Here is a 26,433-nt window from a genome sequence, read left to right as displayed (position 1 = left end):
TCTTCTTTTAGATTCTTTGCTTTGATTTTTTTATCTTTTTTTAGAGCTGTTTATACTTTGTATATATATTCTTATTCTCAGCATGGGAATTATTATTCTGGTGTTTATACTTGTTCTCTTGGTTATTTTCGTGAATATCATCTTTTACTTTTACATTGATTGCCTTTAAATATTCTCTGTTTAAAGGGTGAATATTTCTTTGTTTAGTTTGCTTAAGTATTTTAATTAAAAAAATTGTTTTGTGGAATCAATGATATGAAGTTTTTCATCTTAGGCCGTGAATATATTTTCTATTTGTTCTTTGAGTTTTTTTTCTTTGTTTATTTCGAGAACTATAATTTTTATTTTAGGTATTTATTATTTAATAATTGATTATAGAGTTTTTGTTGAGTGAGAGCTTTTCAATTTAAATGATTCTGTAGTTGTTATAACTTTAATTTTGGATTGAATATCTCTTATTTTTATATCTTTTGTTATATATATTTCTTCTTTGGTTATTTATTATAGAGAGGATTATATATCTGGTGAAAAGAATATAAATCGTTTTATTATTATTGTTTTAATATTTATTCTTTCTATAGGTTTTTTAATTATTAGTCCTAATTTAATTAGAATTTTATTAGGTTGAGATGGTTTAGGTTTAGTTTCTTTTTGTTTAGTTATTTATTATCAAAATGTAAAATCTTATAGTGCTGGTATATTAACTGCACTTTCTAATCGTATTAGTGATGTTGCTATTTTAATTTCTATTGCATGAATGTTAAATTTTGGTGGTTGAAATTATATTTATTATTATGATTTTATTTCTAATTCTTTTGAAATAAAGCTCATTACTATATTAATTGTTTTAGCAGCTATAACTAAGAGAGCTCAGATTCCTTTCTCTTCATGACTTCCTGCTGCTATAGCAGCTCCTACTCCTGTTTCTGCTTTAGTTCATTCTTCTACTCTTGTTACTGCTGGTGTTTATTTATTAATTCGTTTTAGACCAATATTGGATACTTATAATTGTGGTTGATTTTTACTTTTAATTGGTTGTATAACTATATTTATGGCTGGATTGGGCGCTATTTTTGAGTTTGATTTAAAGAAGATTATTGCTCTTTCTACTTTAAGACAACTTGGTTTAATAATAAGAATTTTGGCTATAGGTTATCCAAAGCTTGCATTTTTTCATTTATTGGCTCATGCTTTATTTAAGGCATTATTATTTATATGTGCAGGTTCAATAATTCATAATTTGAAGGATTCTCAGGATATTCGTTTTATAGGATCAATTGTTAATTTCATACCTTTAACTTCAGTTTGTTTTAATGTTTCTAGTTTATCTTTGTGTGGAATACCTTTTTTAGCGGGATTTTATTCAAAGGATTTAATTCTTGAGATGGTTTGTTTAAGATGAATTAATTGTTTAATTTTTTTCTTTATTTTTTTTCTACTGGTTTAACTGCTTCTTATTCTTTTCGTTTGTTTTATTATTCAATATCTGGTGATAATAATTTTTATTCTAGATTTTCTTTTGATGATAAGGGTTATTATATTTCATTTGGAATAATTGGTCTATTGTTTGTTGCTGTTTTTGGTGGTAGTCTTTTATCTTGATTAATTTTTCCTATTCCTCATGTGATTGCTTTACCTTATTATTTAAAGTTTTTAACTATTACAGTTGTTATTTTAGGTGCTTATTTAGGTTATCTTATTTCTAATTTTGATTTTTCTCATAATTTATTTTCTTTAAGTATACTTTCTTTTGTTAGATTTGCTGGTTCTATATGATTTATACCTTTTCTTTCAACTAAGTTTATTAGATATATTCCTTTAAAAATAGGTTATTATTCATCTAAGTCATTTGATTATGGTTGAGGTGAATTACTTGGTGGTCAAGGTTTATATAGATTATTTATTTATTTAATTGGTTATATTCAAGGTTGATATGATTCTAATTTCAAGATTTATCTTTTAACTTTTATTTTTTGAATATTTATTTTGGTAATATTGTTTTTCGTTTACTTAAATAGCTTATAATTAGAGCGTGACACTGAAGATGTTAAGGAAGTATTTTTACTTTTAAGTATTTATAAATATAGATATATTATTTTTACAGTGAAAATGTAATGTTTTATTTAAATTATATAAATTTTAGAAATGTTAACGGAGTTTAACCGCTAATATAAAAAGTTAGCAGCTTTCATATTGGCTTTACATTTCCTTAATTGGAACTATTATAGTTCAATTATATTATTAACAGTAATACGCCTCTTTTTGGCTTCAATTAATAAGAATAAGGGTAGTACATACCAATCTTCCAGGTCGAAACTGACTGCAATATTTCGCTTCTTATTCTATTTAAGGTTGATTGATAATATCAATACTTTTTGAATGCAACCCAAATGTTATATTTAACTACAACCCTTTATTCTGCTCATTGTAATGCTCCTTGGTTTCATTCATGGTATAGTCCTCCTAATAGAACTAGAATAAAAAATATTGTTGATACTGTTCAGATTATAATGTCTGAAGTTTTAAAAATAATTACAATTGGTAGAATTAGTGCAATTTCTACATCAAAAATTAAAAAGATTACTGCGATTAGGAAGAATCGTATTGAGAATGGTATTCGTGCTGATCTTTTTGGATCAAACCCACATTCAAATGGTGATCTTTTTTCTCGATCATTAATTAATTTTTTTGATAGTGTTGTTGCCAGGATTATAACAATTATTGGAATAATAAATCTAATGAAAACTCTTGTTGATAGAATTAGAATTGTTTTTCTTGATTTATATCAAGCTTTCTGATTGGAAGTCAAATGTACTATTTATACTAGAAAAACAATTATCTACCTCATCAATAAATAGAGATATATAAGAATAATCATACTACGTCTACGAAGTGTCAGTATCATGCTGCTGCTTCAAATCCAAAGTGATGTCTTGGTGAAAATTGATTTATTGAGTGTCGAAGTAGACATGTTGATAAAAAGATTGTTCCAATAATTACGTGTAAACCATGGAATCCTGTTGCAACAAAGAATGTTGATCCATAAACTGCATCTGCAATGGTAAAACGTGCTTCTCAATATTCATATGCTTGAAGTATTGTAAAGTATAGTCCTAATAACACTGTGAAGAATAATCCTTGTAGTGCTTGAGTATGATTAGATTCCATTAAACTATGATGTGCTCATGTTACTGTTACTCCTGATGCTAAAAGAATAGCTGTATTAAGTAATGGAATTTGTATAGGGTTAAAGGGTTGAATTCCTATTGGAGGTCATAGTATTCCTAGTTCAATTGTTGGTGCTAATCTTCTTCTAAAGAATGCTCAAAAAAAAGAAACGAAAAATAATACCTCTGATGCAATAAATAAAATTATTCCTCATCGTAATCCAATTGATACAAATCCTGTATGTAATCCTTGATATGTTCCTTCTCGTACTACATCTCGTCATCATTGAATTATAGTTAGTAGGGTAATTCCAAATCCAATTATGAATAAGTTAATATTAAATAGGTGGAATCATTTTGCTAGTCCTGATACTAGGACTATTGCTCCAATTGCTCCTGTTAATGGTCAAGGTCTATAGTCTACTAAGTGGAATGGGTGGTTTGAGTGAGTTGTTAACATAGGTTTAATATACTTCTCTAGAATATAGAGTTCTTAGAATTGATAAAACATAGGCTTGAATTATTGCTACTGCTGATTCTAGAATTAATAGAAGTATTTGACCAATAATTAGTAATGAGATTAAGTTTATTGCTATAGATGGTCCTGTGTTTCCTAATAAGGTTAATAATAAGTGTCCTGCAATTATATTTGCTGCCAACCGTACTGCTAATGTACCTGGTCGAATAACATTACTAATTGTTTCAATTAGTACTATAAATGATATTAATGCAGACGGTGTACCTTGTGGTACAAGGTGTGTAAATATATGATTAGTATGGTTAATTCATCCAAATAATATAAATCTTAGCCATATAGGTAGGGCAATTGCAAATGTTAATGCTAAATGTCTTGTTCTAGTAAAAATATAAGGGAATAATCCTATGAAATTGTTAAATAATATTATAATAAAAATTGAGATGAAAATGAATGTTGTTCCATTAAATGATTTTGGTCCAAGAAGTGTTTTAAATTCATTATGTAAGGTTAAATTTAGTTTATTTCAGATAATGTTAATTCGTGATGGTGTAAGTCAAAATAGTGATGGGATTAATAATAGTCCTAGAAATGTTCTAGTTCAATTTAATGATAAATTAAAGATGTTAGTTGATGGGTCAAATGTTGAGAATAGATTTGTTATCATTTTCAATTTAAGTTTTTTATTTCAATTGTTCCTTTTTCTGCTCTTTTAATAAGGTTAGGTTTAAATGAGAAGAAATTTATTTGATTAAACAAGATTAATGTAGCTGAAAATATAATGAATAGTGAGAATCATATAAGAGGGGATATTTGAGGGATTTGGATATAATTTCCCCATCAGAAGTAGTCGTTAATTTACTATTATTTGGTTTAAGAGACCATTACTTACTTTCAGTCATCTGATGAATTTCAAGGTGTACTAATTTTTTTTAGTTACTTTAGATTGACACTCTAATGTTATTTATTTTAACTAACTCCTTAAATTATCTTAGATAATCACTTAATAAATAAATTTACTGAAGTTCTTTCAATTACAATTGGTATAAATCTGTGGTTTGCTCCACAGATTTCTGAGCATTGTCCAAAGAATAATCCAGGTCGATTTATTGTGAATGTTCCTTGATTTAACCGACCTGGCGTTGCATCAATTTTAACCCCTAATGCAGGAACTGCTCATGAGTGTAGAACATCTGATGCTCTTGTTAATACTCGTACTTCTGTATTTATTGGTAGGATTGTTCGGTTATCTACATCTAGTAGTCGGAATCCATCATTTTCTAGGTCTTGTTCTGGTGTTATATAAGTGTCAAATTCTACATCTATGAAGTCTGAATATTCATATCTTCAATATCATTGTCGTCCAATGGTTTTAATTGTAATTATTGCATCTACTGAATCATCAAGTAAATATAATAGTCGTAATGATGGAAGGGCAATAAAAATTAATGTAATTGCTGGTAAAGCTGTTCAGATTGTTTCAATTAAATGTCCATGAAGTATATTACGGTTAGTATAGGCAATAAATAATATATAACTTAGGGCATAACCTACAATTACTGTAATTAATAATAATATGACCATAGTATGATCATGAAAGAATGATAATTGCTCCATTAATGGTGAAGCTCCATCTTGAAGAGATAAATTTGATCATGTTGACAATAATAAATATTTTCTAATAAAAGGTCAAACCTTTATTTGTAGAGCTTAAATCTACTGCACTAATCTGCCATATTAGAATCTAGAGATTAATGGTAATTCTGAGCAACTATGTTCTGCAGGAGGGTTATTTTGTAGTCATTCTGTTGATCTTCTTATGTTAGCTCTAAATATAATTGCTCGGTTTGTAATCATTCTTTCTCATATAATTACAATGAATATAATGATTCCTACAATAGAAATTGTAGACCCAATTCTTGATATTACGTTTCATGATGTATATGCGTCTGGGTAGTCAGAGTATCGTCGAGGTATTCCTGCTAATCCTAGGAAGTGTTGAGGAAAGAATGTTAAATTTACTCCAATGAATATAATTGTAAATTGGATTTTTAATCATGTATTATTTATAGTTAATCCTGTAAATAGTGGATATCATTGAATGACACCTCCTATAATTGCAAATACTGCTCCTATAGATAATACATAATGAAAGTGGGCTACTACATAATATGTATCATGTAATACAATATGAAGTGATGAATTTGCTAATACTAATCCTGTTAATCCACCAATTGTAAATAGGAAAATAAATCCTAGAGCTCATAATAATGGTGGATTGAACTTGAATTTAGTTCCATATAATGTAGCTAATCATCTAAATACCTTAATTCCTGTAGGTACAGCAATAATTATTGTTGCTGATGTAAAATATGCTCGTGTGTCAACATCCATTCCTACTGTAAATATATGATGTGCTCATACAATAAATCCTATTAGTCCAATTGATAGTATAGCATAAATTATACCTAATGTTCCAAATGATTCAATTTTTCCTCTTTCTTGACATACAATATGTGAAATAATTCCGAACCCCGGTAGAATTAAAATATAAACTTCTGGGTTTCCAAAGAATCAAAATAGATGTTGATATAGAATTGGGTCACCCCCTCCTGCAGGGTCAAAGAATGATGTATTTAAATTTCGATCTGTTAATAATATAGTAATAGCTCCTGCTAAAACTGGAAGTGAAAGAAGGAGAAGTAATGCTGTAATAGCTACAGATCATACAAATAAAGGTGTTTGATCTAAAGTTATACTTTCTGATCGTATATTAATTGCTGTTGTAATGAAATTCACTGCACCAAGAATAGATGATACACCTGCTAAGTGCAGTGAAAAAATAGCTAGATCTACAGATGCACCCCCGTGTGCAATAGCTCCTGCTAGAGGAGGGTAAACTGTTCATCCTGTACCAGCACCATTATCTACTATAGAAGATGTAAGAAGAAGGGTCAGTGAAGGTGGTAGTAATCAAAAACTTATATTATTTATTCGTGGAAATGCTATATCTGGTGCACCAATTATTAGTGGAACAAGTCAATTACCAAATCCACCAATTATAATAGGTATTACTATAAAGAAAATTATTACGAATGCGTGAGCTGTAATAATAACATTATAAATCTGGTCATCCCCAATTAGAGATCCGGGTTGGCCAAGTTCAGCACGAATAAGTATTCTTATTGATGTTCCTACTATTCCTGCTCATGCTCCAAATATGAAGTATAAAGTACCAATGTCCTTATGGTTTGTTGAGAATAATCATTTTTGCGGTAAGATGGCTGAATTTTAGGTGGTAGACTGTAAATCTACTTATGAGATGTTTTCTCTCTTATCATATTTAGGTCTTATATTCAATTATGATTCTAGACTGCAATTCTAGAGGTGTAAAATTTTACTAAGGCCTAAAAGATTATTCTTTTAATTATAACTTTGAAGGTTATTAGTTTGATTAACTTAAGTCCTTAGTATAATGAAATTAAGGTTGATGAAGAAATCAATCCGATTGTTGAAATTATTACTGTTATAGGAAGAATGATTCTTGATTTTTGGGACTTTTTCTTTATAGATCACGAATTTTCTGTGTATGATATAATTAGAGCTGAGAATCTAATACGTATATAGTAGTAGAGTGTAATTGTAGTTAATACAACTATAATAGTTATAATAGTTGTTATATTGTTTTCTATTAATGATTGTATTACAATTCATTTTGGTAAGAATCCAAGGAATGGTGGTAGTCCACCTAAAGATAATAAAGATAAGAATATTATGAATTTAATTTCGGTTTTTATATTTCCGGCTGACTAAATTTGATTTATGAAAAATAAATTTATTTGCTTAAATAATAAAACTATAATTAATCTTAATAGTGAGTAAATAATGAAGTATAGTTCTCAGATGTTTTCTCTGACTGTTAATGATCTAATTATTCAACCTAGATGTCTGATTGATGAATATGCTAAAAGTTGTCGTAAGGATGTTTGATTTAAACCTCCTATTGCCCCAATAATAATTCTTAAGATAATAATTGTTCAAATAAAAGTTCTTAATTGAATACAATAAGATAAGACCATTATTGGGGCGATTTTTTGTCATGTTATTAATGTTAAACAATTATTTCATCTTGATGCTCCTATAACTTCTGGAAATCAGAAATGGAAAGGTGCAGCTCCAATCTTTAATAATAGTCTAGATCTAATTATTATTGATGGGATAAATTCTGTTTCCCATCCCATGGGATATTTTATTTGAATCAGCAAAATTGAAAATAATAATATTGTCGATGCTATTGCTTGGACAATAAAATATTTAATTGATGATTCATTTATTATTATATTTTTATTTCTTGTTAGGAGCGGAATAAATGAAAGTAAGTTGATCTCAAGTCCTATTCAAACCCCAAATCAGGAATTTGATGAAATGGACAGGATCGTTCCTATCATTAATGTTGATAGGAAGAAAAGTTTTGTAGAGTTGTTGGTCATTAAAAAGGAGAGGATTGATATCTCTATAAATGGGGTATGAACCCATTAGCTTGTTTAGCTTACCTTTTTACATTAAGGTGTATGATGCACGTTAGTTTTTGATACTAACGGAGGTAGTTTAATTCTATCTTATGTAATTTTAATGAAGGTAATTTTATTTACTTTATTTACCCTATCAAGGTAACCCTTTAATCAGGCACTTCATTTATTTAATATATAAATCGAAAGTTTTTTTTTGAAATTCTTTTATGTATTATTTTGTTTAATTAGGATTAATTTATCCTGCTCATTTTATTTTTTTTATATATATATATATATAATAAATAATTTATATTAATATATTACATTTAATTGAAATTAAAGTATTATAAGTTCATCTTACCATTATCAATTGATTATGTTAATGCAATTATTTACCTAGGATTATAGCTACTTATGTTTTTAGCTTAAAATAGGTTATTATAATATAATATATATAATAATATGTAATTTGATATTTAATATTATTATAATTGGATATAATAAATAAAATTATTAATTTAAATATAAAATATTATAATTAATATAATTATTTATATCCAATAGGAATTCAACCCTTTAACCCTATACAAATTCCATTACTTAATACAGCTATTCTTTTAGCATCAGGAGTAACAGAAACATGAGCACATCATAGTTTAATGGAATCTAATCATACTCAAGCACTACAAGGATTATTCTTCACAGTGTTATTAGGACTATACTTTACAATACTTCAAGCATATGAATATTGAGAAGCATCTTTTACCATTGCAGATGCAGTTTATGGATCAACATTCTTTGTTGCAACAGGATTCCATGGTTTACACGTAATTATTGGAACAATCTTTTTATCAACATGTCTACTTCGACACTCAATAAATCAATTTTCACCAAGACATCACTTTGGATTTGAAGCAGCAGCATGATACTGACACTTCGTAGACGTAGTATGATTATTCTTATATTTCTCTATTTATTGATGAGGTAGATAATTGTTTTTCTAGTATAAATAGTACATTTGACTTCCAATCAGAAAGCTTGATATAAATCAAGAAAAACAATTCTAATTCTATCAACAAGAGTTTTCATTAGATTTATTATTCCAATAATTGTTATAATCCTGGCAACAACACTATCAAAAAAATTAATTAATGATCGAGAAAAAAGATCACCATTTGAATGTGGGTTTGATCCAAAAAGATCAGCACGAATACCATTCTCAATACGATTCTTCCTAATCGCAGTAATCTTTTTAATTTTTGATGTAGAAATTGCACTAATTCTACCAATTGTAATTATTTTTAAAACTTCAGACATTATAATCTGAACAGTATCAACAATATTTTTTATTCTAGTTCTATTAGGAGGACTATACCATGAATGAAACCAAGGAGCATTACAATGAGCAGAATAAAGGGTTGTAGTTAAATATAACATTTGGGTTGCATTCAAAAAGTATTGATATTATCAATCAACCTTAAATAGAATAAGAAGCGAAATATTGCAGTCAGTTTCGACCTGGAAGATTGGTATGTTCCAACCTTTATTCTTATTAATTGAAGCCAAAAAGAGGCGTATTACTGTTAATAATGTAATTGAACTATAATAGTTCCAATTAAGGAAATGTAAAGCCAATATGAAAGCTGCTAACTTTTTATATTAGCGGTTAAACTCCGTTAACATTTCTAAAATTTATATAGTTTAAATAAAACATTACATTTTCACTGTAAAAATAATATATCTATATTTATAAATACTTAAAAGTAAAAATACTTCCTTAACATCTTCAGTGTCACGCTCTAATTATAAGCTATTTAAGTAAACGAAAAACAATATTCCCAAAATAAATATTCAAAAAATAAAAGTTAAAAGATAAATCTTGAAATTAGAATCATATCAACCTTGAATATAACCAATTAAATAAATAAATAATCTATATAAACCTTGACCACCAAGTAATTCACCTCAACCATAATCAAATGACTTAGATGAATAATAACCTATTTTTAAAGGAATATATCTAATAAACTTAGTTGAAAGAAAAGGTATAAATCATATAGAACCAGCAAATCTAACAAAAGAAAGTATACTTAAAGAAAATAAATTATGAGAAAAATCAAAATTAGAAATAAGATAACCTAAATAAGCACCTAAAATAACAACTGTAATAGTTAAAAACTTTAAATAATAAGGTAAAGCAATCACATGAGGAATAGGAAAAATTAATCAAGATAAAAGACTACCACCAAAAACAGCAACAAACAATAGACCAATTATTCCAAATGAAATATAATAACCCTTATCATCAAAAGAAAATCTAGAATAAAAATTATTATCACCAGATATTGAATAATAAAACAAACGAAAAGAATAAGAAGCAGTTAAACCAGTAGAAAAAAAATAAAGAAAAAAAAATTAAACAATTAATTCATCTTAAACAAACCATCTCAAGAATTAAATCCTTTGAATAAAATCCCGCTAAAAAAGGTATTCCACACAAAGATAAACTAGAAACATTAAAACAAACTGAAGTTAAAGGTATGAAATTAACAATTGATCCTATAAAACGAATATCCTGAGAATCCTTCAAATTATGAATTATTGAACCTGCACATATAAATAATAATGCCTTAAATAAAGCATGAGCCAATAAATGAAAAAATGCAAGCTTTGGATAACCTATAGCCAAAATTCTTATTATTAAACCAAGTTGTCTTAAAGTAGAAAGAGCAATAATCTACTTTAAATCAAACTCAAAATTAGCGCCCAATCCAGCCATAAATATAGTTATACAACCAATTAAAAGTAAAAATCAACCACAATTATAAGTATCCAATATTGGTCTAAAACGAATTAATAAATAAACACCAGCAGTAACAAGAGTAGAAGAATGAACTAAAGCAGAAACAGGAGTAGGAGCTGCTATAGCAGCAGGAAGTCATGAAGAGAAAGGAATCTGAGCTCTCTTAGTTATAGCTGCTAAAACAATTAATATAGTAATGAGCTTTATTTCAAAAGAATTAGAAATAAAATCATAATAATAAATATAATTTCAACCACCAAAATTTAACATTCATGCAATAGAAATTAAAATAGCAACATCACCAATACGATTAGAAAGTGCAGTTAATATACCAGCACTATAAGATTTTACATTTTGATAATAAATAACTAAACAATAAGAAACTAAACCTAAACCATCTCAACCTAATAAAATTCTAATTAAATTAGGACTAATAATTAAAAAACCTATAGAAAGAATAAATATTAAAACAATAATAATAAAACGATTTATATTCTTTTCACCAGATATATAATCCTCTCTATAATAAATAACCAAAGAAGAAATATATATAACAAAAGATATAAAAATAAGAGATATTCAATCCAAAATTAAAGTTATAACAACTATAGAACCATTTAAATTGAAAAGCTCTCACTCAACAAAAACTCTATAATCAATTATTAAATAATAAATACCTAAAATAAAAATTATAGTTCTCGAAATAAACAAAGAAAAAAAACTCAAAGAACAAATAGAAAATAAATTCATGGCCTAAGATGAAAAACTTCATATCATTGATTCCACAAAACAATATTTTTAATTAAAATACTTAAGCAAACTAAACAAAGAAATATTCACCCTTTAAACAGAGAATATTTAAAGGCAATCAATGTAAAAGTAAAAGATGATATTCACGAAAATAACCAAGAGAACAAGTATAAACACCAGAATAATAATTCCCATGCTGAGAATAAGAATATATATACAAAGTATAAACAGCTCTAAAAAAAGATAAAAAAATCAAAGCAAAGAATCTAAAAGAAGATCAAGATATAATTCTATTTAATAATCTAATTTCACCTACCAAATTTAAAGAAGGAGGAGCAGCCATATTTGATGATCTTAAAAGAAATCATCATAAAGCCATTCTTGGCATCAAATTAATTATACCCTTGTTAATTAATAATCTTCGTCTACCTAAACGTTCATAAATAATATTAGATAAACAAAATAAACCAGAAGAACGTAAACCATGACCAACCATTAGAGAAAGAGAACCTACACAACCTCATCAATTCATAGTCATCAATCCACCAATAACCATTCTTATATGAGCAACAGAAGAATATGCAATTAAAGACTTTAAATCAACCTGACGAAAACAAATAAATCTTACAATAACACCCCCAGATAAACCTAAAGACAATCAAAAATAATTAAACTTTAAACCCAAATAAGAAATAACCTTTATAACACGAAAAATACCATAACCACCTAACTTTAATAAAACACCAGCAAGAATTATTCTACCTGAAATAGGGGCCTCTACATGAGCCTTAGGAAGTCATAAATGAACCAAAAACATAGGTATCTTAACTAAAAAGCCAAAATTATAAATACATAAAACATAAAATAATAAGAACCAAAATCAACCAATAAAGGAAAATATAAAGTATTAGAAAAATCATAAACCTTAAATAAAACTAATAATAAAGGTAATCTAGCAACCAAAGTATAAAAAATTAAATAAACACCAGCCTGCAAACGCTCAGGTTGATAACCCCAACCCAAAATTAAAAGTAAAGTAGGAACTAATCTAGCCTCAAAAAAAATATAAAAAGAAAGAAGACTTAATCTAGCAAATGAACAATAAAGCATAATTATTAAAATCAAAACCATAAAAACAAAAAAAATTAGAATGACATGAACTTAAATAAACTGAACCACTAGCAGTGATTATTAAAGAACAAATCCAAAACCTAAGTAAAATTAAACTAAAAGAAAAATAATCAATACCAAAATAATATCTAATTATATTCAAATCAGCATATGAATAAACACAAATTATAAAAACAAAACCCGACAGAAACATTAAAGAATGAAGCAACCATCAACAATTATTTAATAAACAAAGAGGGATCAAAAAAATAGTTATAAATAAATACTTTAACATAAAGATAAACCAAAAGAATTAAAAAAATCATTACCATGAGAACGAATTATTGAAACTAAAATAGAAAGACCTAAAGCACCCTCACAAACAGAAAAAACTAAAAAAATAACAGGATAAAAAGAATCATAATCAAACTCAATAAGAAAAACAATAACTAACATAAATAAAGAAAGAACAATATATTCTAATCTCAAAAGAACCATTAATAAATGTTTACGTTTAGAAGAAAAAACATAAACACCAGCAAAATAAATCAATAAAGAAGTAAAAATAGAGAATATAAACATTAGTTTTAATAGTTTAAAAAAAACGCCGGTCTTGTAAACCGGAAATAAGTCCAGCCCCCACTTTTAATACTTCAGAGGTGGAAAAGCTTCCATCATCGGTCCCCAAAACCGGTATTTTAAATAAACTAACCCCTGAAATGATCAAAATAATAATTATATCATTATCAAATGTAATAAATATTAATTTTATTAAATTAAGACACCCAATATCAATAATGCTTTTTATTATCCTTCAAACCTTCCTAGTTGGATAAATAACAGGAACAATAATAGAAAGATATTGATTATCATATATTTTATTTTTAACATTTCTTGGTAGTATACTAGTATTATTTATTTACATTACAAGAATTGCATCAAACGAAATATTTCAGCCTAAATCAATCACTATAATTATTACATTAAAAATGTGAGTATTAATCATATTAATATTAACTATTCTAGATATATCTATATTTATAGACTTTTTCAAAAACACCGAAACTATAAATATTGATAATTCAATCAATTATCAAGAAATAACAATATCTTTAGAAAAATTATATAATAGAACATCATTCATTATTACAATAATAATAATAATTTATTTATTTTTAGCACTACTAGCAGTTGTTAAAATCACCAATATTAATCAGGGACCTATTCGTAAAATAAGATAATTACTAATGAATAAACCCTTACGATTAAGACATCCTTTAATTAAAATTATTAATAACTCTTTAATTGACTTACCTGCCCCAACAAATATTTCATTTTGATGAAATTTTGGATCCCTATTAGGGTTATGTTTGGTAATTCAAATCGTAACTGGACTATTTTTAGCTATACATTATACATCAAATATTGAAATAGCATTCAGTAGTGTAGTACACATCTGCCGAGACGTAAATAATGGTTGAATTATCCGAACCTTACACGCAAATGGAGCATCTATATTTTTTATTTGTATTTACTTACATGTAGGACGGGGAATTTACTATGGATCTTATATATATACATACCTGAATAATTGGTACAGTGATTTTATTTTTAGTTATAGCAACTGCATTTATAGGATATGTCTTACCCTGAGGCCAAATATCTTTTTGAGGTGCAACAGTAATTACTAATTTATTATCAGCAATCCCATACTTAGGAACAGATTTAGTCCAATGAGTATGAGGAGGATTCGCTGTTGATAATGCAACATTAAATCGATTCTTCACATTCCATTTTGTATTACCATTTATTATTGCAGCTATAGCAGCAATTCATTTATTTTTTCTTCACCAAACAGGATCTAATAATCCTCTTGGACTAAATGGAGATATTGAAAAAATTCCATTCCATCCATACTTTACCTTTAAGGATTCTATTACATTTGTAATAATAACATCATTATTAATTATACTATGTTTAATTAATCCTTACCTATTAGGAGATCCAGATAACTTTGTACCTGCCAACCCATTAGTAACACCAGTTCACATTCAACCAGAATGATATTTCCTATTTGCATATGCAATTCTACGATCTATCCCTAATAAGTTAGGAGGTGTTGTTGCATTATTTTTATCAATTAGAATCTTAATAATTTTACCATTTTATAGTAAAACACCATTCCGAGGCATTCAATTTTACCCTATTAATCAAATTTTATTCTGAATTATAGTAGTTGTTGTATGCTTACTAACGTGAATTGGTAAACGACCTGTTGAAGAACCTTATATTATAACAGGTCAAATCTTAACAATTATTTACTTCACATATTTCTTAATTAATGTCCATGTCGCAAACACATGAGATAAATTAATTAAGGAATAAAGTTAATTAGCTTAGGAAAAGCATATGTTTTGAAAACATAAAATTAGAAGTTTAACTCTTCTATTAACTTTTCTCAAAAAATTTCACTAAACAAATGAGATAAATAAAATCTTTAAACCAACAAAGAAAATAAAAAAATTCAAAGATAAAGGTAAAAAACTTTTTCAAGCTAAGTACATTAATTTATCATAACGGAATCGTGGTAATGTTCCACGAACCCAAATAAAACCAAAAGATATAATAGCAAGCTTAATAAAAAATATAAAAGAATAAAAATCACCGCCCAAAAAAATTAAAGCCAATAACATTCTTATGAAGACAATTCTAGTATATTCAGCTAAAAAAATTAAAGTAAAACCACCCGAACCATACTCAATATTAAATCCTGTAACTAACTCATATTCCCCTTCAGCAAAATCAAAAGGAGTACGATTAGTTTCAGCTAAGCAAGAAGCAAAACAAGCTAAAGCTAAAGGAAAAGAAATAATAATAAATCAACAATAAAGCTGATAGTTTATAAAATCAAACATATTAAAACTACCAATTAAAATAATTAAAGACAATAAAATTAAAGCTAAACTAACTTCATAAGAAATTGTTTGAGCAACAGAACGAAGAGAACCTAATAATGAATAATTTGAATTAGAAGATCAACCAGCAATTATAACAGTATAAACACCTAATCTAGTACAACATAAAAAAAATAAAAATCCATAAGAAAAAGAACACATATAAGTTAAATAAGGAAAAATTACTCAAACGGCTAAAGAAATCATTTAATTAAAAACAGGGGAAAAATAATAAAGTAGGTAATTAGATATAATAGGAATTGGCTGCTCCTTACAAATTAACTTAATAGCATCTCTAAATGGCTGAGGAATTCCAACAAAACCTACCTTATTTGGACCCTTTCGAATCTGAATATAACCTAAAACCTTACGCTCTAATAAAGTTAAAAAGGCAACACTAATTAAAACACAAATAACCAATAAAAGAAAATTCAAAATAAATATAAATAAATCATAAAGTATCAATACTATTTGTAGAAAAAATCTACATAAATGAATTCTAAATTCAACACATTAATCTGTCAAAATAGTAAATAAATTAATATTAATCAATATAACAAAAAATATTTTAACCATATGGTCCTTTCGTACTAATATGGATTAACAATCTTAGGATAGAAACCGACCTGGCTCACGCCGGTCTGAACTCAGATCATGTAAGAATTTAAAGGTCGAACAGACCTAATCATTGGGCTCCTGCACCCAAAATTTTTCTTAATCCAACATCGAGGTCGCAATCTGCTTTGTCGATATGAGCTCTCAAAAACAATTACGCTGTTATCCCTAAGGTAACTTAATCTTATGATCATAAATTATGGATCAAAATAACAAACATAAATAAATGATATAATAATGAAGAGTTTATCTATTCTTCATGTCACCCCAACAAAACATCATCATTAAATATAGAAAGACAAACAAAAAACTATATAAAAGTAAAATGTCAAGCTCTATAGGGTCTTCTCGTCCTAAAGAAGAATTTAAACCTTTTGACTCAAAAGTTAAATTCAAAAATTTATTAAGAGACAGTTGATATCTCGTCAAGCCATTCGTTCCAGCCACTAATTAAGAGACTAATGATTATGCTACCTTTGCACGGTCAAAATACCGCGGCTCTTTAAAAATACGCTCAGTGAGCAGGCCAGACCTCAAAATATAAACAAGAGGACATGTTTTTGATAAACAGGCGGAAATCAATTTTGCCTAGTTCCTTATAATAAGTTCACAAGGTAAAAATTTCATACAAATAAATATACTAATTCTATCATTATTACAAAAATTTTAAAATTAAATTAATAATCTCAATAAAAAACCTAAAATATTTATAAAATCAAAATAAAAAATAATGAACTAAAACGTAATCTTAAAGATAGCTGGTTTAAAGCTTACTATTATATTTCTATAAAATAAATTATAGGTTATTAACTTCAAAGCTTATCCCTTAAAGAATAAATAAGTTAATATTTTTACTTAAAAAATTAAATAAAAACAAATAACTTTAAGAAATTAAATTTTTTCTTAAGAAACTAGATATCTTGGGAAACGATTAACATCTCATTTCTATAAATAATTTAATAATAATTATGATACATTAACTATAAATTATTTATAAATCAACCCAAATCGAGACAAGTAAAATAAATACTAAAATTTTGATAAACCCTGATACAAAAGGTACAATAAATATAATCTACTTAAAAAAATTTAAAATAATATTTCATAAAACACTTACATTACCAATAAACTATAATTTAAAAAATCAATTCTATAAAATATACTAAGACAAAAATACAATAAAATTATTTATATTAAATAATTAAATAAACAAAAAATAAATATAATAAAATAAATAATCAAGATATCCTGATTTGCACAGAAAAATTTTCAGTTTAAATGAAACACTTTACTAATAAGTTATATCTTGAAACTCTTCCTAGATACACTTTCCAGTACATCTACTATGTTACGACTTATCTCATCTAAATTGAAGCTACTTTAAAATAAAATAGAATAATCAATAATGAGAGTGACGGGCGATGTGTACACATCTCAGAGCCAATATCAGTTAAATTAAATAAATTAAATTACTATCAAATCCACCTTCATTAACAGTATTTCACTATCAAATCCGTTATAAACAAAAATCTATTGTAACCCACCTCCTCTTAACTATAAGCTGCACCTTGACCTGAAATATTTTATAATTATAAATCTTGAGAATTATAACTCTAAAAAGATTCTCTGATAACGGAGATATACAAACAAATAAATTAAGTAGAGTAAATCGTGTATTATCAATCATGGGGTAGGTTCCTCTGAATGGAATGAGATACCGCCAAATTCTTTGGGTTTAAAGACCTTAACTAATAGTACCCTGGTAAATATAATTAACATTTAAAATAATAGGGTATCTAATCCTAGTTTATTATTTAAATTTCACAGATTCATAAAAAGGGCCACGAATAAATTTTAACATTTCACCTTACAAATTTATATTTCAACCCTAAGAATATAAACAACTGTTTTAACCAATAATATTCACTTGTATCAATCGTATAACCGCGGCTGCTGGCACGAATTATGCCGATACTAAATCAATTGCTAAATCCAAAATCACTTGATAATTAAATCATATTACTGCAAAAAGAACATTTAGTCTAACAAAACTTACATATAATACGAAGAAAAAGTGAATAAACAAGCAAGAATAAAACTTTTAAAAATAAAAAATAAGAAAATTTTAAATCTATTAATTCAGGAAAAAATAAAAGATTCAAATATTTAAAGAAAAAAAAAGAAAAAAACCACAAACATTAACAAAAAAAAAAGAAACGCCCCTATGTATGACCACAACAACTTCTCTATTATATATAATTAAAGATTAATATGGAACATGTATAGCAATAAATGTATTATATTCTTTCTTATTTAATCTTTCTTTTCACTAATAAATAAAGAAAGATTAAATAATATAATAAATATATTTTATACAATTATGTAATTTAATATAATATGTTATTAATATGAATTCTTTTTTTTATATTAAGTTAACTTTCATATATATTAGTTAAATAATCTAATTATAGATAATTTACATAATTATATTATATAATTAATATAATTATTTATATTAATTATAATATTTTATTTTTAAATTAATAATTTTATTTATTATATCCAATTATAATAATATTAAATATTAAATTACATATTATTATATATATTATATTATAATAACCTATTTTAAGCTAAAAACATAAGTAGCTATAATCCTAGGTAAATAATTGCATTAAAATAATCAATTGATAATGGTAAGATGAACTTATAATACTTTAATTTCAATTAAATGTAATATATTAATATAAATTATTTTTTATATATATATATTAAAAAAATAAAATGAGCAGGATAAATTAATCCTAATTAAACAAAATAATACATAAAAGAATTTCAAAAAAAAACTTTCGATTTATATATTAAATAAATGAAGTGCCTGATTAAAGGGTTACCTTGATAGGGTAAATAAAGTAAATAAAATTACCTTCATTAAAATTACATAAGATAGAATTAAACTACCTCCTTTAGTATCAAAAACTAACGTGCATCATACACCTTAATGTAAAAAGGTAAGCTAAACAAGCTAATGGGTTCATACCCCATTTATAGAGGTATCAATCCTCTCCTTTTTAATGACCAACAACTCTACAAAACTTCTCTTCCTATCAACATTAATGATAGGAACGATCCTGTCCATTTCATCAAATTCCTGCTTTGGGGTTTGAATAGGACTTGAGATCAACTTACTTTCATTTATTCCGCTCCTAACAAGAAATAAAAATATAATAATAAATGAATCATCAATTAAATATCTTATTGTCCAAGCAATAGCATCGACAATATTATTATTTTCAATTTTGCTGATTCAAATAAAATATCCCATGGGATGGGAAACAGAATTTATCCCATCAATAATAATTAGATCTAGACTATTATTAAAGATTGGAGCTGCACCTTTCCATTTCTGATTTCCAGAAGTTATAGGAGCATCAAGATGAAATAATTGTTTAACATTAATAACATGACAAAAAATCGCCCCAATAATGGTCTTATCTTATTGTATTCAATTAAGAACTTTTATTTGAACAATTATTATCTTAAGAATTATTATTGGGGCAATAGGAGGTTTAAATCAAACATCCTTACGACAACTTTTAGCATATTCATCAATCAGACATCTAGGTTGAATAATTAGATCATTAACAGTCAGAGAAAACATCTGAGAACTATACTTCATTATTTACTCACTATTAAGATTAATTATAGTTTTATTATTTAAGCAAATAAATTTATTTTTCATAAATCAAATTTATTCAGCCAGAAATATAAAAACCGAAATTAAATTCATAATATTCTTATCTTTATTATCTTTAGGTGGACTACCTCCATTCCTTGGATTCTTACCAAAATGAATTGTAATACAATCATTAATAGAAAACAATATAACAACTATTATAACTATTATAGTTGTATTAACTACAATTACACTCTACTACTATATACGTATTAGATTCTCAGCTCTGATTATATCATACACAGAAAATTCGTGATCTATAAAGATAAAGTCCCAAAAATCAAGAATCATTCTTCCTATGACAGTAATAATTTCAACAATAGGATTGATTTCAACATCAACCTTAATTTCATTAATCAAACTAATAACCTTCAAAGTTATAATTAAAAGAATAATCTTTTAGGCCTTAGTAAAATTTTACACCTCTAGAATTGCAGTCTAGAATCATAATTGAATATAAGACCTAAATATGATAAGAGAGAAAACATCTCATAAGTAGATTTACAGTCTACCACCTAAAATTCAGCCATCTTACCGCAAAAATGATTATTCTCAACAAACCATAAGGACATTGGTACTTTATACTTCATATTTGGAGCATGAGCAGGAATAGTAGGAACATCAATAAGAATACTTATTCATGCTGAACTTGGCCAACCCGGATCTCTAATTGGGGATGACCAGATTTATAATGTTATTATTACAGCTCACGCATTCGTAATAATTTTCTTTATAGTAATACCTATTATAATTGGTGGATTTGGTAATTGACTTGTTCCACTAATAATTGGTGCACCAGATATAGCATTTCCATGAATAAATAATATAAGTTTTTGATTACTACCACCTTCACTAACCCTTCTTCTTACATCTTCTATAGTAGATAATGGTGCTGGTACAGGATGAACAGTTTACCCTCCTCTAGCAGGAGCTATTGCACACGGGGGTGCATCTGTAGATCTAGCTATTTTTTCACTGCACTTAGCAGGTGTATCATCTATTCTTGGTGCAGTGAATTTCATTACAACAGCAATTAATATACGATCAGAAAGTATAACTTTAGATCAAACACCTTTATTTGTATGATCTGTAGCTATTACAGCATTACTTCTCCTTCTTTCACTTCCAGTTTTAGCAGGAGCTATTACTATATTATTAACAGATCGAAATTTAAATACATCATTCTTTGACCCTGCAGGAGGGGGTGACCCAATTCTATATCAACATCTATTTTGATTCTTTGGACACCCAGAAGTTTATATTTTAATTCTACCGGGGTTCGGAATTATTTCACATATTGTATGCCAAGAAAGAGGAAAAATTGAATCATTTGGAACATTAGGTATAATTTATGCTATACTATCAATTGGACTAATAGGATTTATTGTATGAGCACATCATATATTTACAGTAGGAATGGATGTTGACACACGAGCATATTTTACATCAGCAACAATAATTATTGCTGTACCTACAGGAATTAAGGTATTTAGATGTTTAGCTACATTATATGGAACTAAATTCAAGTTCAATCCACCATTATTATGAGCTCTAGGATTTATTTTCCTATTTACAATTGGTGGATTAACAGGATTAGTATTAGCAAATTCATCACTTGATATTGTATTACATGATACATATTATGTAGTAGCCCACTTTCATTATGTATTATCTATAGGAGCAGTATTTGCAATTATAGGAGGTGTCATTCAATGATATCCACTATTTACAGGATTAACTATAAATAATACATGATTAAAAATCCAATTTACAATTATATTCATTGGAGTAAATTTAACATTCTTTCCTCAACACTTCCTAGGATTAGCAGGAATACCTCGACGATACTCTGACTACCCAGACGCATATACATCATGAAACGTAGTATCAAGAATTGGGTCTACAATTTCTATTGTAGGAATCATTATATTCATTGTAATTATATGAGAAAGAATGATTACAAACCGAGCAATTATATTTAGAGCTAACATAAGAGGATCAACAGAATGACTACAAAATAACCCTCCTGCAGAACATAGTTACTCAGAATTACCATTAATCTCTAGATTCTAATATGGCAGATTAGTGCAGTAGATTTAAGCTCTACAAATAAAGGTTTGACCTTTTATTAGAAAATATTTATTAATGGCAACATGATCAAATTTATCTCTTCAAGATGGAGCTTCACCATTAATGGAGCAATTATCATTCTTTCATGATCATACTATGGTCGTATTATTATTAATTACAGTAATTGTAGGTTATGCCCTAAGTTATATATTATTTATTGCCTATACTAACCGTAATATACTTCATGGACATTTAATTGAAACAATCTGAACAGCTTTACCAGCAATTACATTAATTTTTATTGCCCTTCCATCATTACGACTATTATATTTACTTGATGATTCAGTAGATGCAATAATTACAATTAAAACCATTGGATGACAATGATATTGAAGATATGAATATTCAGACTTCATAGATGTAGAATTTGACACTTATATAACACCAGAACAAGACCTAGAAAATGATGGATTCCGACTACTAGATGTAGATAACCGAACAATCCTACCAATAAATACAGAAGTACGAGTATTAACAAGAGCATCAGATGTTCTACACTCATGAGCAGTTCCTGCATTAGGGGTTAAAATTGATGCAACGCCAGGTCGGTTAAATCAAGGAACATTCACAATAAATCGACCTGGATTATTCTTTGGACAATGCTCAGAAATCTGTGGAGCAAACCACAGATTTATACCAATTGTAATTGAAAGAACTTCAGTAAATTTATTTATTAAGTGATTATCTAAGATAATTTAAGGAGTTAGTTAAAATAAATAACATTAGAGTGTCAATCTAAAGTAACTAAAAAAAATTAGTACACCTTGAAATTCATCAGATGACTGAAAGTAAGTAATGGTCTCTTAAACCAAATAATAGTAAATTAACGACTACTTCTGATGGGGAAATTATATCCAAATCCCTCAAATATCCCCTCTTATATGATTCTCACTATTCATTATATTTTCAGCTACATTAATCTTGTTTAATCAAATAAACTTCTTCTCATTTAAACCTAACCTTATTAAAAGAGCAGAAAAAGGAACAATTGAAATAAAAAACTTAAATTGAAAATGATAACAAATCTATTCTCAACATTTGACCCATCAACTAACATCTTTAATTTATCATTAAATTGAACTAGAACATTTCTAGGACTATTATTAATCCCATCACTATTTTGACTTACACCATCACGAATTAACATTATCTGAAATAAACTAAATTTAACCTTACATAATGAATTTAAAACACTTCTTGGACCAAAATCATTTAATGGAACAACATTCATTTTCATCTCAATTTTTATTATAATATTATTTAACAATTTCATAGGATTATTCCCTTATATTTTTACTAGAACAAGACATTTAGCATTAACATTTGCAATTGCCCTACCTATATGGCTAAGATTTATATTATTTGGATGAATTAACCATACTAATCATATATTTACACACCTTGTACCACAAGGTACACCGCCTGCATTAATATCATTTATAGTACTAATTGAAACAATTAGTAATGTTATTCGACCAGGTACATTAGCAGTACGGTTGGCAGCAAATATAATTGCAGGACACTTATTATTAACCTTATTAGGAAACACAGGACCATCTATAGCAATAAACTTAATCTCATTACTAATTATTGGACAAATACTTCTATTAATTGTAGAATCAGCAGTAGCAATAATTCAAGCCTATGTTTTCTCAATTCTAAGAACTCTATATTCTAGAGAAGTATATTAAACCTATGTTAACAACTCACTCAAACCACCCATTCCACTTAGTAGAATATAGACCTTGACCATTAACAGGAGCAATTGGAGCAATAGTCCTAGTATCAGGACTAGCAAAATGATTCCACCTATTTAATATTAACTTATTCATAATTGGATTTGGAATTACCCTACTAACTATAATTCAATGATGACGAGATGTAGTATGAGAAGGAACATATCAAGGATTACATACAGGATTTGTATCAATTGGATTACGATGAGGAATAATTTTATTTATTGCATCAGAGGTATTATTTTTCGTTTCTTTTTTTGAGCATTCTTTAGAAGAAGATTAGCACCAACAATTGAACTAGGAATACTATGACCTCCAATAGGAATTCAACCCTTTAACCCTATACAAATTCCATTACTTAATACAGCTATTCTTTTAGCATCAGGAGTAACAGTAACATGAGCACATCATAGTTTAATGGAATCTAATCATACTCAAGCACTACAAGGATTATTCTTCACAGTGTTATTAGGACTATACTTTACAATACTTCAAGCATATGAATATTGAGAAGCACCTTTTACCATTGCAGATGCAGTTTATGGATCAACATTCTTTGTTGCAACAGGATTCCATGGTTTACACGTAATTATTGGAACAATCTTTTTATCAACATGTCTACTTCGACACTCAATAAATCAATTTTCACCAAGACATCACTTTGGATTTGAAGCAGCAGCATGATACTGACACTTCGTAGACGTAGTATGATTATTCTTATATATCTCTATTTATTGATGAGGTAGATAATTGTTTTTCTAGTATAAATAGTACATTTGACTTCCAATCAGAAAGCTTGATATAAATCAAGAAAAACAATTCTAATTCTATCAACAAGAGTTTTCATTAGATTTATTATTCCAATAATTGTTATAATCCTGGCAACAACACTATCAAAAAAATTAATTAATGATCGAGAAAAAAGATCACCATTTGAATGTGGGTTTGATCCAAAAAGATCAGCACGAATACCATTCTCAATACGATTCTTCCTAATCGCAGTAATCTTTTTAATTTTTGATGTAGAAATTGCACTAATTCTACCAATTGTAATTATTTTTAAAACTTCAGACATTATAATCTGAACAGTATCAACAATATTTTTTATTCTAGTTCTATTAGGAGGACTATACCATGAATGAAACCAAGGAGCATTACAATGATCTGAATAAAGGGTTGTAGTTAAATATAACATTTGGGTTGCATTCAAAAAGTATTGATATTATCAATCAACCTTAAATAGAATAAGAAGCGAAATATTGCAGTCAGTTTCGACCTGGAAGATTGGTATGTACTACCCTTATTCTTATTAATTGAAGCCAAAAAGAGGCGTATTACTGTTAATAATAAGGAAATGTAAAGCCAATATGAAAGCTGCTAACTTTTTATATTAGCGGTTAAACCCCGTTAACATTTCTAAAATTTATATAGTTTAAATAAAACATTACATTTTCACTGTAAAAATAATATATCTATATTTATAAATACTTAAAAGTAAAAATACTTCCTTAACATCTTCAGTGTCACACTCTAATTATAAGCTATTTAAGTAAGCGAAAAACAATATTACCAAAATAAATATTCAAAAAATAAAAGTTAAAAGATAAATCTTGAAATTAGAATCATATCAACCTTGAATATAACCAATTAAATAAATAAATAATCTATATAAACCTTGACCACCAAGTAATTCACCTCAACCATAATCAAATGACTTAGATGAATAATAACCTATTTTTAAAGGAATATATCTAATAAACTTAGTTGAAAGAAAAGGTATAAATCATATAGAACCAGCAAATCTAACAAAAGAAAGTATACTTAAAGAAAATAAATTATGAGAAAAATCAAAATTAGAAATAAGATAACCTAAATAAGCACCTAAAATAACAACTGTAATAGTTAAAAACTTTAAATAATAAGGTAAAGCAATCACATGAGGAATAGGAAAAATTAATCAAGATAAAAGACTACCACCAAAAACAGCAACAAACAATAGACCAATTATTCCAAATGAAATATAATAACCCTTATCATCAAAAGAAAATCTAGAATAAAAATTATTATCACCAGATATTGAATAATAAAACAAACGAAAAGAATAAGAAGCAGTTAAACCAGTAGAAAAAAATAAAGAAAAAAAATTAAACAATTAATTCATCTTAAACAAACCATCTCAAGAATTAAATCCTTTGAATAAAATCCCGCTAAAAAAGGTATTCCACACAAAGATAAACTAGAAACATTAAAACAAACTGAAGTTAAAGGTATGAAATTAACAATTGATCCTATAAAACGAATATCCTGAGAATCCTTCAAATTATGAATTATTGAACCTGCACATATAAATAATAATGCCTTAAATAAAGCATGAGCCAATTAATGAAAAAATGCAAGCTTTGGATAACCTATAGCCAAAATTCTTATTATTAAACCAAGTTGTCTT

At 27.1% G+C, this 26,433-nt stretch overlaps 2 pseudogenes; one reads left to right on the top strand and one right to left on the bottom strand.

Annotated features, from left to right (window-relative positions):
* The first annotated feature begins 525 nt into the window (after positions 1 to 525).
* LOC126306398 (NADH-ubiquinone oxidoreductase chain 5-like) lies at positions 526 to 8,984 on the top strand (annotated as a pseudogene).
* A 988-nt stretch (positions 8,985 to 9,972) lies between these two features.
* Positions 9,973 to 10,875, bottom strand: LOC126306424 (NADH-ubiquinone oxidoreductase chain 5-like; annotated as a pseudogene).
* Between the last annotated feature and the right edge of the window lie 15,558 nt (positions 10,876 to 26,433).

This window comes from Schistocerca gregaria, unplaced genomic scaffold (genome assembly GCF_023897955.1).
Source record: "Schistocerca gregaria isolate iqSchGreg1 unplaced genomic scaffold, iqSchGreg1.2 ptg000333l, whole genome shotgun sequence".
Classification (NCBI taxonomy): Eukaryota; Metazoa; Arthropoda; class Insecta; order Orthoptera; family Acrididae; genus Schistocerca; species Schistocerca gregaria.
This window is presented reverse-complemented; position numbering and strand designations above follow the sequence as displayed.